General features: G+C 39.8%; 2 long non-coding RNA genes across 2 annotated transcripts; one reads left to right on the top strand and one right to left on the bottom strand.

The window, feature by feature from the left end:
• Nucleotides 1-6,729: 6,729 nt before the first annotated feature.
• Nucleotides 6,730-8,176, top strand: LOC143099594 (uncharacterized). The gene is made up of 3 exons (XR_012981683.1): nucleotides 6,730-6,953; nucleotides 7,133-7,165; nucleotides 7,331-8,176. It is a non-coding gene; the product is annotated as an uncharacterized LOC143099594 (long non-coding RNA).
• A 6,337-nt stretch (nucleotides 8,177-14,513) lies between these two features.
• Nucleotides 14,514-15,215, bottom strand: LOC143100137 (uncharacterized). Its single transcript, XR_012981848.1, has 2 exons — nucleotides 14,684-15,215; nucleotides 14,514-14,596 (listed from the first exon to the last, which is right to left on the bottom strand). It is a non-coding gene; the product is annotated as an uncharacterized LOC143100137 (long non-coding RNA).
• Nucleotides 15,216-16,537: the final 1,322 nt, after the last annotated feature.

Genomic DNA, 16,537 nt, shown 5'->3' with positions numbered 1-16,537 from the left:
AAATGGCATTAAAATGTGACTGGCTGAAGTGGGTTAGGTCTTTGAGTCACAGTCTGCCAGTTTCTTCAATAATTCTAAGAGCTTACTTTGCTATGTCATGCATGTGTTATTTACACATTAATCTGATGTTGCTTCACGCGTACAATTTTTAAACATACTTTAAGCTACATATGTGCAGATGGATCATTAGTGTGAAATAATCAGAAAAAACATTGTGAGTAAGACCCAATTCTGCTGAGTGGAAGTGAAGTGGCCTGTTGGCCCTCTAATGTGTTCATATGCTGCCCCCTACTGAGGCACCAGAGTAATACACTCTTATCAATATGAAATCAGGCAATCAAAAAGGTTAGATGTTTTCTTTATCATCATATTATGTTTCACCACTTAATCAATAGGCTAAGAGTAGAATTCCCCCCAAATTGTAAACTATTACTTAATGCTGACACGGCTCATTGCCCAGAGATGCAAATTGGACCCAACTGCAGACTCAGAGACAGTAGTAGACAACCAAAGATGTGTTTTAATGAGACTCTTAATAAGGACAGCTAGGCTGAGAGAGTTAAGAATATTGACACTCCAAACAGCAACATATAAGCAAGCAAAACAGAAGACAAGAAACAGGTTGAGGTCAGAAGCTTACAAACCTGTTTAGACTCAATACAAGTAATTTTACACAATACCCAAATCCATATAAAATGACAAATGGCTGGCAAAAATCTGTGTGAGAGGTATAATCCAAAAACCAGTGTGCATGGACACAAACTTGACAGACAAGATTTCACACTTGAATGAAAATACAGACACTAGAAACATGGCACACTCACATGAGTTCAACAAACACTGACAATGACTACGTACAATTGTGGCACCACCACATATGTTTTATGATTTCTTTTATTTTTATGTATGAATAATTCTGTACTGATTATCAGTGTGAAAGGACAATATTTATCTCCATCTCATTAACTTGATCTCTGTACTGTAGCGCTGTATGTGCAACTGTCATTTTATCATTGATCATTGTGACTTTGTTTATGTTGGGGCGGGCGAGATCAGCTGATTGTCAGTTATCAGCTGACTGGGGTGACCTGTCAAACCCCGTTAGCTGACTGGGGTGACCTGTCAAGCTAGATAACGTTCTAAAGTTTGAACGGGATAAAAGTGCGGAAGTGCGCTGAGAAAGGTATCTTGGTAACACTTTACTTGACTTGTGAGTTCATAACACATTCATAGCAGCTGTCATAAACTGCACATAAAGCATTCATGACTGTTTCATGAGACATGACTCAACATTCATACCAAACCTTTCATCAATGTGGAAGACAGAACGACGAGAACTTGTCAAAATTAAAGTCCAAAGTCGCAAAGCAACATTGCAGTTTTTGGTCCAAACCTAATGTCATCATGTCACATCTGAGTCAATGGGCTACTCCAGTGCCAAAAAGACAGAACATGGTCAAGCAAATAATTTTTGCTTCATACAAATGTATTTGTTTAATGATGTAACCTTTGCAGATGATTTTTCATCTTTTGCTACTGGGAATGTCCAACCGTTCCAGGTTATACATGTCAGCTGAATGTAGGCTAGTTTACCTCCCAGTGTTAAACTCAGTGATTACGAATACTTCACAACTTGTATAGTAAAGTGACATTCGATGTAGACTTCATAAGATATTCATGAAATATTTACAAAGGCTGGAGAGATTAAATTAATGGTATCCAGGTTAAACAAATACGATGTTGGACTTTTATTTTGACAAGTTGTTGTCGTTCTGTCTTCCACATTCATGAAAGGTTTGGTATGAATGTTGAGTCATGTCTCATGAAACAGTCATGCTTTATGTGCAGTTTATGACAGCTGCTATAAATGTGTTATGAACTCACCCGCCAAGTAAAGTGTTACCGGTATCTTAAACTAGATGTACCGCCGAGCGGTACAAAATATGACCGCCACTAAGTCCTGCACATTATCTCTGCAAAAATAAATCACGCTTGCCAATGTGTCTCCATCTCCTACTCCATCCCCTACTTTTGTGTATGTAAATGAGTGTGTGTATAGTGTTTTTGTGTATATTTATACTTCTGTGTGTGTGTGTGGGGGGGGGGGGGGGGGGGGGTAATGAGTGTGTGTGTGTGGGGGGGTAATGGTGTGTGTGTGTGTGTATGTGTGTGTGTGTGCGTGTCTGTGTGTGTGCATGTGCGTGAGTGTGTGTGTTTATGTTATAGTGTGTGTGTTAAAGACGAAAAACAAGGCAACAGAAAACTGAGTGGGAGTACAGCAACATTTAACCAGTTTCCCCCCAAAGGTAGGCTATATTTAGGCCACGGACAAACTTTACCTCTCAAATAATGTATCGTAGCCTGTCTTGCATTTGGTGTGACTTAAACCTTACCCCTTATCCAGTTTTACACATGATGCTAGAATATGAAAAATGAGCTACGAATAGGCGTGCTGCACATCTAGGCATTACCGTTTATTTTCTTCTATTCAACAACGTGGTAGGCTATGTATTCATAACACATTGGCAAAACACAAATGTAAGAGTGTGGGCCTCAATACGGGTCCTTAACTGCTTAAAGTAAATAAACGTTGCACATACAAACTTTCTTTACAAGAGCTGTAGCCTTTCTGGATTCTGCTATCAAGCATTAGTAGACATACACTAGGCCTATACAGTCTCACAGTAGCCCTTTTTCAAATGAAAAGTCCCCATAAAGAATATAGCCCAACATGTAACCAGATAATTTACATGTTATAAGGGGTTATTTGCAGTGAGCTAACCCTGCCTTTCCTACAGACTAGAGGTAATACATAGGCATGACATTGTTGCTTTGTTTAGGCTATCAGATAAGTATGTGATGAGTAGTATGTGATGAGATCAAACTTCCAGTAGACTTCAAATGAGTTGAATATAGGCCATATATGCTTTCTATGCATGTACAGTAATATATTTTAAGTTAATTTATCAATTAGTTTCCACACAATTCACCAGAAGTCATCATCAAAATTTTCATAACGGAAGAACTGAACCCCCCTAGCATTTGGTAGGCCCAAAAGTATTTCATGTTATGGGGCCCAAATTCTCCAGCAACACATAATTAGCATTTTTGTAAACTGTAACCACCTATTTTTGAATGGCAAAGTATGTGAGACAGCAAGGGACAAGGGTGTGTGTGCGTTTGTACTGCGTATGGTAGTGGGCCTATTTGGAAGAAGCTAGGGCCTTTTTTTTAGTCCCAGTCCGTCCCTGACAGGATGTGTTAGATATTTAATTATTTTCCCGAATTTGGAGGGATTATTCAGATTACTAGTTTATTGGAGGAAGAAGTCAGATTTACATTTTCTTTTGAGATGAGTACATTTGTTTCAGAGGGACCTGAAGTGAGTCCAGTCAGACTGAGAGTTGGAATTCCTTGCTAAGGCCCATGTGACATTTCTCTCATGAATCAGAGAAGCCACTTTAGGGGAAAGCCATAGGTTGACCCACCCCTTAATTCTGTAGCATCTAAGGGGGACATGTTTATTAGTGACAGAAAGAAATATTGAGTGAAAGTAGTTCTAGGCAGTGTTAATGTCTGGAATAAGACTAATTCTAGAGAATTCACAGTGGTTTAAATCGTGTAGAAAGGCCTGTTCTACAAACCTTTTGAAGTTTCTCTCTTTTTTTAGGAAGTCTGGTGTCCCTGGCAGAAGCTATTGTGCAATGGTCACTGATGTCATTTGAGAAAACACTGGCTATTTCTGTGGTGTATTGGTGAGCATTAGGTCAATTAGAGTGGACTTTTCTGGGTGTTTACTATTAGGACGGGTAGGGAAAGAACCAGCTGTGTAAGATTTAATTCAATACACATGCACTTCAAGGAGTCAGAGCCAATACCAGTTTAAATCCCCTAGAAGCACAACTTCACGTTCATGGAACTTGGCTAGCACATCAGCCAGTGTGTTCACTGTTTTTTTTAAGCAGATGGAGTCTTGTAACCTATGACAGTCACATGTGGAAGACAAGGAAATCTCAATTAACAAAAACTCAGAGTTTAGGAAGGGAGAATGATTTTGTTACTCTGCAGCTAAACCTGGTTTTAACATAAATTGCAACACCACCACCCATACTTGGACGATCACTACGGAAAATGTTGTAGCCATTAATCTGAATAGAGGAATCCAAAACAGACTTGTTCAACCAGGTCTCAGATAATACTTTAAGATTAAGCTAGAGAGAGGGGCAGGGCAATAAGAGAGAGCTACTCACCACCAACCTGGTGCCAAAGCAGTCCATCCTGCTTCACGTATCACTGTTATGCAGATGATCCTCAACTTTACCACGTGTCTTTCCTACCTGATGACTCTACAGTTTCTTCTCGGATTTCTACATGCATCAAAGATATTTCAATCTGGTTGAAAGATCGACAACTTTAGCTCAATCTCTCCAAAACATAGTTTCTGGTATTCCCAGCTAATATAGCTTTTTCCCAACACTGTTGTCTGGCCTGGATCCATAGGCGTACGTTTATTTCCGGGTGGGAGGGCACAGTTTGAGGTTTAAAATCATTGGAGTTCCTTTGAACCGCTTTGAACCAATCACTAACAACCGGCGTTTCGTCATACAGAGAAGTTTCTCTGCATCACGTCCATAACAAGCAAGCGTGCATCTTATCAGCAAACAGTCACACGTTTCATCTGCGAAACTCTTGCAAAAATGCATCATATAGTGTTTTGTGAATGTACCCAAGTCAAACTTTCATATAAATGCATAAGTACGTCCAAAGCACCACTTTTAAGCTTGTATGTGTTGTCATTTTCGGGTGAAATGACCTTTTGATACAATCACGTCAAAATCGCTATTTTTCAAACATTACGAAGGCTCGACACAACATGAAACTTTGATCGAAGTATCATTAGTGTCTCTACACATAAACTCGAGCATTGAGAACATTGTTGGTGTACACAGAGTTTAAAAGAAAGGTTTTGAACAACTCACTTGTTTTTTCTGCTCGCTGCCATCTTGCCATCAAGGAGTGAGTTGTCCAAAATCTTTTTTTTTAGTAAACTATGTGTACACGAACAATGTTCTCAATGCTCGAGTTCATATGTAGAGACACTGATGATGCTTCGATCAACGTTTCATGTTAATAGTGTTTGAAAAATAGTGATTTTGATACGACCATGTAGCCTACTAAACTAAAGTTTGACTAAAGGCTAAACTAGAAAGAGCTAAAATAACTCACACCAACCTTATTTGCGCCTTTTATTCACATTTGCTCAAAGATTTCATAAGTATAAGCCCTTTTCGCTCCCTACGTTGATATATTCCAAGCGGTCTGCTTCGGGGCGGGGACGTAGTAATTGAAACACCATGCCTGGGTAACGTAATCGCTCTCAGGGATGCACTCTGTTCGCTGGTTGGTTCGGCTGCCCAACCTCCGAAGTAAACGAGGGCAATCAACCTATTCCAGACGGAGTACTGTAGGGAAAAGAAATCGAGCGGAAGTACGTAGGCAGGCAGAGGCCAGGCTACAGATCTGCGTCTAGCCTGGCTCATCTGGCTTTCTGACCCCAGCTAAAACGACACTTAACTTGAATGTCACTCACAATTAATGACTGACTACATTTATCTATGCTTCTAGCTTCAGTCACAAAGTAATCACACCTTATCCAACGTTCTGTGCGGGGCAGGCGATGGTTCTTTCTGAACTGAACTAGCTGGCCTACCTGCTTCTGCAGTGAGACGATTACAGCAGGTCTGGTCTTTAATCAGGTTGCTATTGCAGCCAGAATTAAATTCACTAGGACACTAGTGATCTCCTTGCTATTATAATTCCATGATCCAACTCTTTGTCCTCTCTCACCCACAGCGGTCCTCTGATGAGCGTCTGCTATGTCGGCCTTCCATCAACAAGAGGTCACAGACAAGACTCTTTTTTTTCCATGATCCCTTTTGGTCTATTGCTAATATTACATATTTTGTTTATTATTGGCTATATGACTACTATTGATTGGGATTTAATCAATATTAATGCCACTGTCTATTCTGCTTATTGCCACTGTCTATTCTGCTTATTGGTCCAATTCTTTAAACATTTTATAACATTTTAAAAAATTTTTGAAAGCGGCAACTTGGGGGAAAATATTACAAAAATGATTGGTAAAAATTTTTCTTTTAAAAATACATACTTGTTACATTTTTGATGTTGTGTTAAGTTGAGCACGTACTGTATATAGCCTAACTGCAACATAAAGTACATAAAACCTTTATTACTGCTTCAGAAAACACATTTATATCACAGCTGCAGCTGCTTAGAATGAGGTAAACCGCATAGAGTGGCACTGTGTTTAAATGTCACTTTCTGTTCACTCTCAGAAAGAGCCATTTAACATGGTCTGAAAAACATGAGGAATTTATAAAGCTGGAGGCATTACATTGGCATACAATTCAATGGATTGAACAATGTGGAACTGGTTCTACTCAATTCCCCCTCTTAATGACCACTTTAAACTGTTTATTGTTGTCATTATCATTGTAAGACAAAAGTGTGTGCCAAGATCATGAACAGAAACAGAAACATACTCTTTATTGTTTTGATGCGTCATGTGTGAACTAACAGCTGATCTACTGGTTTTCTGAAACAGTGTGGCTTATAAGTAGCATATGGTCAGTAGATTCAGTCAGCTGACAGCATTCTCATAAAGGAAGTTGAAGGGGGTGTGAAAATCGTGCCTCGGATCACACATTGACGGTGTTCAAAAGAAGTCAACCATTTCGCTTTAACACATTCCACATTCAGGCATACAGTATACAGATAGGCCTACTGCAGAAGTGAGTGACTGAGTAACTTCATCAAGGTCATACTGAAGAGGAAGGAATTCCTCACCAGGAATATTATAACCATGGAGAAAGGCATCCTAGGAGCCCTGACACTCCTGACCTTCATATCCCTTACCTGGACCACTGCAGGTTTGATATTACAATATTTTCAACACAAGATCAGTGAAACATTATAGCAACTTGGTGACAGACTCTCTTTTAGATGACTTGTACTTGATATCACAACAACGCAGTTTGGTTATGATAATAACCACAACATCTATGCCCTTCACAATATTTTTTATTTCCGGTTTATTGCATACCACCAGGACAACACAACAATGGTTCAGCTAATGTGCCAGGTAAACCATCTTCATGTCTCCATGCCTATTGATATTTATGTGTATTGTTTTATCGTCAATAACAGTAACAAGCTGCAGAAAATGCATACATTTAACTGTACATAGTAAAACATGACTTTTGGTGACGTGCAGTATATATTGTTGACATTGTATTCTCCTTGACAGGTCTAACTGGTGGTGAAGTGACTGGCATTTGTTTTGGGATTTTTTTTCTTTTCACTCTGACAACTGCGATTGTAGTTGCCATATACAATAGTTATTTTAAATAAAAAAAAATAAAATAAAAGATATTCCGCATTGCAGGCTAACATTTTCAGGGTTATGAAATTGCATCTGCATTGTGATGTCAATCTGGAAAGTAAAGTAAGTTAAACAAATAATGATAATAATACAAAAAAATATATAATATTATTTAATATTCAATCCACTCCACTTATCTCTTACTATTTTCGGTATAAAGCGTAATGTGGGCGTGTGGGGGTAAAGAGGTCAGGATCTGAGGGATGAGGATCTGTTTTTCTCAAGATGTTCCTTTATTTTATTGTATTGCATTCATCATTCTGTAAAGAGGTTTGCCTCTGCAATTCTGAGTGGGAGGCACCATTTTATGCAGGTTATGGGTGATGTTGTGTGACCTGTGTTTTTAAGTAGCCAATGACTTGTAAAAGGAGTTCTTCTGCATCAAAACAGCAGTTTCTTCCGTAAGTCAGGGCTTTCTCTTCTCTCTTCTCTTCTTTGTCTCATCCTCACACTCGCCTGACCACCTGCAAGTGCCGTCCATGGAGCCGTCACAGCCAATGTGGCGACGTAAGAACAACAATGCGAAACCACTGGGTCCGGGAGAAGATGGGCCGAGGCACCTCACAAGATTGAGTCGATAGGGCCTATCTTTCATTTCTCTCTTTTTCCAATATTTTTTTTCTTTTTGATAGTTTAGATTAGTTTAGGGTGTCTTGCATTTATATAATGTAATTTATATTTATTCCAAGTAAACATTCTAAATGTTCTCAACCTTATTCTCATGTGGTCTGATTTGCGCTTACCCCTGTAATCCCAGAAATAACATGAACAAAATAATTCTTCACCTTTCAGAAAAGGTTATTGGAGGCCTCTGATGCAGAAATCAAGCAGTTTTTAATAATTTAGTTAGTTTGTACAGTAGGTAAACGTTGTAATACTGCAACGTTGGGTGTGATAGGGAGCACAATTCCTGTATTTCTACTCGTATCATCTGAACACATTCAGATCAGCGAAGGGTTCATTCGCAAAATATATTATTTATGTAGCCCCGCAACATACTGTACCATGAATAGAAATCATGCAATAGTCATGAGTTAGGAAAAAATATATATTTCTCAATCTACCCCACCGGAGGTAAACATTAGAGGGCAACACACTATGTTTTCCAAAGGTCTCCAGAGCATTGAAATGAATCAGTGATTTAACTTTTTTACCAGATCTACTTCATAGTCAAAGGTGTATAAAGAATTAATAATGCCCTACCAGCCAGTCATATTAATATACAGTAAATATAAAGCAATAATATTTTTTGTCTCCGTTGAGCAAAGTGAGGTCGCAAAGTGTTGAAGGGTGATGGAGAGCTCATGTTGAAGTTACAGTAACACTGATTTGACAACTAGTGACAAACTGTGTGGGAGAGCATAAATGTTATGCCCCATTTTTAGTGATGCACCGATATTGAAATTCTAGGCCGATACCGATATTTAAAATGTCACTTTGGCCGATACCGATATTTTTATTGACATTGTTTGATACATCTTTGCTGGCAAAAAGTATTCAAAATACATTTCACATTTTTTCAACAAGAAAATTAGAAGAGAGAGCAGGGCTTAACATTCATTTTTCAATATGGGGGGAATTCCCTCCTTAGGTTTTTCATGTAGGGGGGATTTACACAATTTGGGGGGGGGGGAGGGGGGGGGGGGCGTCATCAGTGATATTGAATATACTGTAGTGTGATCATTCACACCAGTGGCCATCCTATTCTGCTTAACTCTCTCCACACACACACACACACACAAACACGCACAGAAAATGATGGCTTGTGTCATATGTTTCTATTCATTAATATATTTTTAAATTCATATAAAGTGTATTTAGTTAATAATGTGTAGTATTAATCTGCATAAATACTAGTAGCTAAACATATTAATTTGAATAGTTCATATTGATCTTTAAACTATTACACTTGGGCATATCTTTAATGTGGTGTGTAGGTCTAGAGTTCATATTGGTGATGTGTAGGTGTAATTGAGTGCCTGTCACTTTAAGAAATATGTGAGAGTAATTAGCCTTAAGTCTCATGGTTGAATAAAAGTTGCGCATAGTGCATAATAAAAAGTTTGTCATGGTTGCGTAGCCTATTTGCATAAGCGCAAAGTGGTTCTCTCTATCTCTGTGTGTGTGTGTGTGTGTGTGTCTGCGTCTGCGTGAGGCTATGTTCAATTCAACTTGGTAGTTGATCCATCTGGTCAATAGCCCTGCATTCACGCTACTTCATGATTAGATTAACGTCATCAGACAAGTGTGAGGAATTTCTCGCATAATGATGGCTAGAGTTGCGGGACTTGAACAAATTATGTGCAATACCCGCAATCCTGCAGTGAAACTTAGGCCCTGGAGAGAGAAGAAAACTAGATGTACCGCAGAGCGGTACAAAATATGACCGCCGCCCAGTCCAGCACATTTTTTCCACAAAAAGAAATCACGCTGAAAGGCCTATATGATTCTAACTGTCTCACTAAATTGCATTATCAACACTCAATTCTTGGTATCTGCTAGACAACAAGTACCAAAACATGATTAGTTCATAGATTTCACATGTAAAATTAATTTTATGTTCATGTTATGTGTGTGGGTGTGTGTGTGTGAGTGTGTGTGTGTGTGTGTGGGTGTGTGTGTGTGTGTGTGTGCGTGCCTGCGTATGTGCCTGTGCATGCAAGCGTACATATGTCTACTGTGTGAGTATGTGTCATACGTATGATTACTGTGAATGTATGTGTGTGTGTGTGTGTATCTGTTTGTGCACATGTGTGCACATGAAATGGGTTAACATGACCCCTGGAGGCAAACATACGGGAAAAAATGGTCATCCTAGGCCCTACGGTTCTCAAGATATTCACAGAGAACTGTGTCTGCCCTACCCTCATTTCGGGGGGTCCAGTCCAGCGGGGGTGCTACAGATCAAAACGAAAAACGACGGTTCCATGCTATCCATGTGGGGGTATATGCCCACCAAGTTTTGTGTATCCCGGTCTTTCAGTGTCCCAGGAATCCTTGTTGGTGTACGTCACTAAATGTACACATTAATTATTTTATTGTAAGGCCCCCCATGAACGAAAGTACACGAAACTTGGCATGCATTCGGAGGGTGTCATAATGATCCTACACTTTCAATTTCGTGCAGTTTTGACCTTGTCAGCCAGAGATATTGTGATGAAAACACCTAATTTTTTGCTTTTTAATTTTTAACTAGGTGGCGCTATACATGAAATAAGTGGTAATGGGATGGGTTGACATGGCCCCTTAACCCTTTAGCCGCCAGGGTTTAAAAAGAATAAATTGGATTTGTACATCAAAATTTCAAAAGGCCATGGCTTGCAAGTGGTCAGAGATAAAGTCCTACTGTAAATGTGAAAATCATTTAGTATGAACAGAAGTTTATGAAGGGGGTAAATTTACTCATCTAATTTGCATATTATGACGTCACTGGATGGTAACCACCGTGAATTATGTACATTTCAGTAAATACTAGATGTTGAACATATTTGAGCAGTTTTACTTTCTTTTTTTTTCATTTCACCGACATAACAAATGAACAGGAATACAGTCACATGTAAACCAACAATAGTAAACTATTACTATAATCACAAACCCTATGCTACTATACAATAAAGTAGCCTGGTCAAATCAGTTCCATATTGCGGGTGACTTTGTAGTTCTTCAGAGCCCTATTTTTACAACCCCTGCTGTCTATACCACGTCGATTACGGACACTATCATCACTATTGCCACTGGCACCTCCAGCTATGTTGGGCAAAGGGTCGAAATAAGCATGGTATGCTTAGTGGACACTGTCGCAAAGACATACCTCCATTCACAGACGCACCGTGACTATCAGTCAATAGACGATCGATCATATTCTCCAAAAGGCAGATATTCTCCTTCAGAATCAGAATGGATGAATAACAGACCCAAGACTTCATCACACATGAATTTTTTTTTCAACATTTGGTGTATTTCTGCTTCAATTTGTGCAAAACTAAGGCCCGCATCGCTTCCGCGTTATGGGGGAAATGCACGTCTTCTTCGTGTCTTTCTTGCGTGTTTTCGCGAACTTCCTGAAAACTTTGAAAAAAAAGGTTGAGCTTGAATCGAAGCTCTGGGTGTCTGCCAACTAGTGGTCAAGAGTACAAATGAGATTTTACACTGTACTCGCGTCTATCGTCTGTTTTATTCAGTAATGACGCTTGTCGCAATATTGCGACATGGGCGGTTAGAGGGTTAAGACCAACATACATAAAAAAGGTGGACCTCCTAGGCCCTACGGTTCTCAAGATATTCACAGAAAACTGTCTTCGGCCACCTACAGGCCAGTTGGTGTATAGTAACATAAATTAATTTATTGTGTGGCCCCCCATGAACGGAATTCCACGAAACTTGGCGTGCATACAGAGGGTGTCATAATGATCCTACACTTCCAATTTCGTGCAGTTTTGACTATGTTAGGTCACAGATACATGCGATTACAATACCTCATTTTTACTTTTTTGTGTTTAACTAGGTGGCGCTATACATGAAATGAGTGGTTATGGAATGGGTTGACATGGTTCCTTGAGGTCAACATACAAAAAAAAGATGGTCCTCCTAAACCCTACGGTTCTCGAGATATTCACAGAAAACTGTGTCTGCCCTACCCTGCTTTCGGGGGGTCCAGTCCAGCGGGGGGGGCTACAGATCAAAACGAAAAACGATGGTTCCATGCTATCCATGTGGGGTTACATGCCCACCAAGTTTCGTGTACCCCGGTCTTTCATTTCTGGAGGCACAGAAAAATGTATTGAGCTAATGGTACTGTAACATGGGGACAAACAAAAATAGAGTAAAAAGACAAATTTTACATAAAGTCAACTTTTTGTAGAACATTACTGTAAGCTAAAGTCAGATTACTGTATTTTCTCTATTTTTAAAGTATCTGCATTGGTTCTGAATATTTCAACCGGAAATCCTCTAGGAGCAGATTGAAAGGGTCTATACCTATATAGAGAGTATATCTATTCATAGACCTATACTAAGGCAATGATTGGATGGTGTTCAGTAAAGTAAAGAGTGTTTGCACATGTGAAGAGAAAGAGTGAAGCACTGGTGATTTAGTGTGGCATTTTGATGGGTTGTGTTTGAAGAACGAAATCAAGTTACTTCCTGTTAGATTTTTGTGTGTTAGGTAGAAAATTGTGTGTGGTGTTTTGCAAAATGTGTTTTAGTCAATTGAAAACTAAGTCAAACACTGAGAATTAGTGTATGGTTTTGCAGATTTGGTGTCGGGTTATGATGTTTAGAGGACATGTTTAGAAAATTGTGTGACAAGCAAAGATTTAGTGTGTAAGCAGTTGAAAAAAACTGTAAACATGGTGAAGCAGTTTTTAGCGAACCAACTTCCGGATGACATAAAAAAGCCCAACTGCAGCCAGCCAGTTTAAAATTTAGTCTAGACTTAAAGATGAACTGAACTGAAAGAATCAACATTGATAATGTGTTGATTATGACAATTAAAAATAAATGACACTAAAAAAATAATTTAAAAAAATCAATACGTAGCCTTTTTTAAGCAACACCAAAATTGCGTTTGTTAGTATTAGAACGCTGCCAGGTTCAATGACGTCACTGGCATGGTAGGACCTGAGAAGTTCTATAGGCAACAGCTGCAGCATATTATGTATACACGAAAATTTGTAATTTTAATGGCATGGGTTACAAATTTGAGCCTGTGAGGGACAGGCCTGTAGTGTCTTGACTACCACTAGATGGGTTTCAGGCTCCAGCTCAACCTTCAGTAGGATCATTTGGGTGAAAATGACTGTGTGGGCGCTGCCGGAGCATGGACACTGGAATCTATCTGTTGCAAAGCAGTGGCGAAACGTAGGGAAAATGTTCAAGGAAGCCAAAGTGACGGGAAAAATGTGTTTATTTATGTATGTGTTTATTTCGGGGGGTATACATTTTGTGCAATGTACAACATAGATACATTTTGTGCGGCACAACATAGGCTACTGTAGACCTAGCCTAGGTCATGTAGAAAACTGGACGAGGGGCGCTTGAGACAGCAACACGCACGCTGTCTCTCTGTCTCCCTCCATCCCTCACACACATACATTGCCTACTGTACATCCTCCACACAACTGCATACTCACTCACCACCACTACATTAGGCCTATGCGAAGGCTACGTGCATATACAAATAAGCTATATAACACGCATTGTCACGTCAATGTAGGCTAACGCAGTATGGACTACTGGCACTAGTAACAGCAACTCACACGGGCTCTCTCTCTCCCTCCCTTGAAACTGTTAAAAACTTCGTTACCCCAAGTTGACCCCAGATACACGGAGGATACACGAGTTTGCCGTTTATTTTAGGCTAACGTTAGTGGAGAGTTTGCAGATTTTTACCTTGTGGATGTTGATATTGCACGAGTCTCTTGGATAGCAGTACTGCGAGTTAAACTCCCTCGCATCAACAATCTGTCCTGAGACGGTGAACAACTGGCTTCAGGGTGAGTAGAAAGGGACATTGGATTCTGTTTACAGACCCGCTGTGGTTTAGTTACCAGCTAGTAAAAGCATTATTATCGATCTGTGATATCGTCGGAGTCATGGTTTACTCTCTATGGTCGGAGTGCTAGCTTGTGGAGTTTGACATAAGAGTGTTTCCAAGGTGTTAGCTGCTACCCAGCAAACACACTAACGTGGCCATCACGTGGCCGCAACGTGATTTTCCAACCAATGTTTACGTTGCCGCCACGTTAATTTCCAACGTGGCGGCAACCGGAAAAGTGAAAGACGCCTTGATGTTGCCGCCACGTTATTTGACAACATTACCGCGACATATAGGCGACATGCAGGCAACCTTCCTGCAACTTAATGGCCACGTAACCGCAACTTTATAGCAACATTGAAACCCATGTTGGAGGTCGCCAGAATGTTGTCAGGATGTTAAAAAAAACAGCTCTGGGCGGATCTGCAGATGCAGTCCTCATTTGCCCACTCACTTGGTTTAGGAAGAACAGAGCGACATTTCACATTTGATTACACCATTTATTTAAATTCATTTAATTTGGGAGTTCCTGCCGATGACTTGATGTGCTGCTGCTGCTGCTGCTCCTCCTCCTCCTCCTACTGCTGCTGCCGGGCCTGCAAGCAAAGAAGAAAACCTTTAGCTTTCAGGTAAGAGCTGCACTTTTTTTGAATTTGTGCAGACTGTCCCGAAGTTTTACTTACGTTTTATTGTGCTGCATACTCCGGGTTCCGAGCAGTGGCAGCTTCTCCTTCCCCTTCAGGTTGCTGCCTCCAAATTTAGTAGTGTGGGCTACAGAAAACAACATTTCAATTAAGAGAGGCACAACATAGCCAACGTTTTCGGTCACCAACCATGAGAGAAAGGGTTCCACTTTCATCTCACACACACAGGCTACTAGCTCGTGTCTTAAAACATGCCAAACTAACGTCTTCTCTGGGGAGTCCGTTACTGCATATATTTCATATAAAATCATAGCACACCATCTACTAATTACACTTGTCATATTCAATAACATTCACATATCATATTAATATTAAAACACTAACATTACAGTACAGTAAAGTACAGTAACAAAGCAGTACAGTAAACGTAAATCTCCGATTGGTTTTTTATATCATTCAATTAGCTCAAAGTTATCCTAGCATGCTACATGCTAGCCCCATTCTAATGCAATTGCTGCTACGCGATGCTAATCACTCGCTAGCCTTAACAATCTTTGCTAGCAGATAAATTACTCACCGGCGTTCAGAAGAAGTGGATAAAGACGTGAAAACAACGAGGGAAGATTAAGGACAAAGTAGAAATAGTAAAACGACTTAAGAGGTATTAAAAATGATTCACGATAGAAAGGTGTCAAGGAGTAAAAGGTTTTGATTCAAAGTCTATTCAAGTGTAACGTTATCGAGTAGAACGTAAAATAAACGAATTCTGGTATCCAAGCAACACGCTTGTCAAAATAAAAGCATTTCCCGTTGACTAGAAAATCGTATGTCCTTCTGGATTGTTAATTATTTTGTTATTTATTCAATTTATGTACCTATTTATTTAACATTGGCAACTAATTTTGGGTTTAGTAACCAATGCTTAGGTGGGTTACACCTTCACCCCTTCTCCATCGACTTTGTTTGTGCATGCACATAAAAATGTCAAAGCAAAATAAGATTTAGGTAAGCATAGACAATTGACTCAACCTAATGTTACATCTAAAAGGCAAGCTCGTATTAACAATGTTTGGTCTCCTCATTGCCAATGCACAGGCTGCAGAGGGCAGCATGGTGGTACTCCTCACATCTGGTGTAGAGTAGAGTTACAGGCATAAAAACAAGATCAGTCAGAGACTTTCAAATGAGGAGACAGCACTCAAAAAATCCTCCATAGAAATGCATGGGGTTAGTTTGTAACGCCAATGGCGTTGTCTACACATATCCCACCCCTTCTTCGCCAAAATGTCGACATGTGTATACATTGAGCCAATCATGTGGTGTGATGTGACTACATTGAGCCAATTATGTGCTGTGTTGTGCAGACATCATGCCAATCATGTGTTGTGAACTCGCCACTGGAGCACACTGGTGTCGTGAAGCCTTGTGCATGCGTATTTCTGCCGAATAGGATGCCCGATGAGTACCCAAAAAGCGTTGCAATATGACTGCCGAGTGGAGGGACTTGCCTAAAAGGACTTTGGAGCAGTCAAACTCAGCTAGCTAGACACAATTGTTCTTGTATAGCTGTCTATGCACACTTTTTCATTTCGCTTGATATTTTATTAAACTGTGAGTGTGTGAACAGAAAGTATTAAGACATTCTTACCTTTTTTTTCTTTTCCAGGGACCGAACTGAAGAGGGATCGATCCACCATTTTGGAGACAACCGGAGGCAACATTGATAACCCTGACTCAGTTGCGACAGCAGAACCAGCATCTCTACGGCTTAAGGACAACTTCAGCTTGATAGAAAACTTGCAACACTTAATTGACATATGAACTGATGTTGGATTGGCACCACTTAGCCTACTTGCTGATCAAATAATTTGGTGAATACAATAATAATTGAAT

Source organism: Alosa pseudoharengus, unplaced genomic scaffold (assembly GCF_046254945.1).
Source record: "Alosa pseudoharengus isolate Yale_2024_CS ecotype anadromous, Long Island Sound unplaced genomic scaffold, YU_APseudo_1.1 YU_APseudo_1.1_scf_3, whole genome shotgun sequence".
In the NCBI taxonomy this organism is placed as follows: domain Eukaryota; kingdom Metazoa; phylum Chordata; class Actinopteri; order Clupeiformes; family Clupeidae; genus Alosa; species Alosa pseudoharengus.
This window is presented reverse-complemented; position numbering and strand designations above follow the sequence as displayed.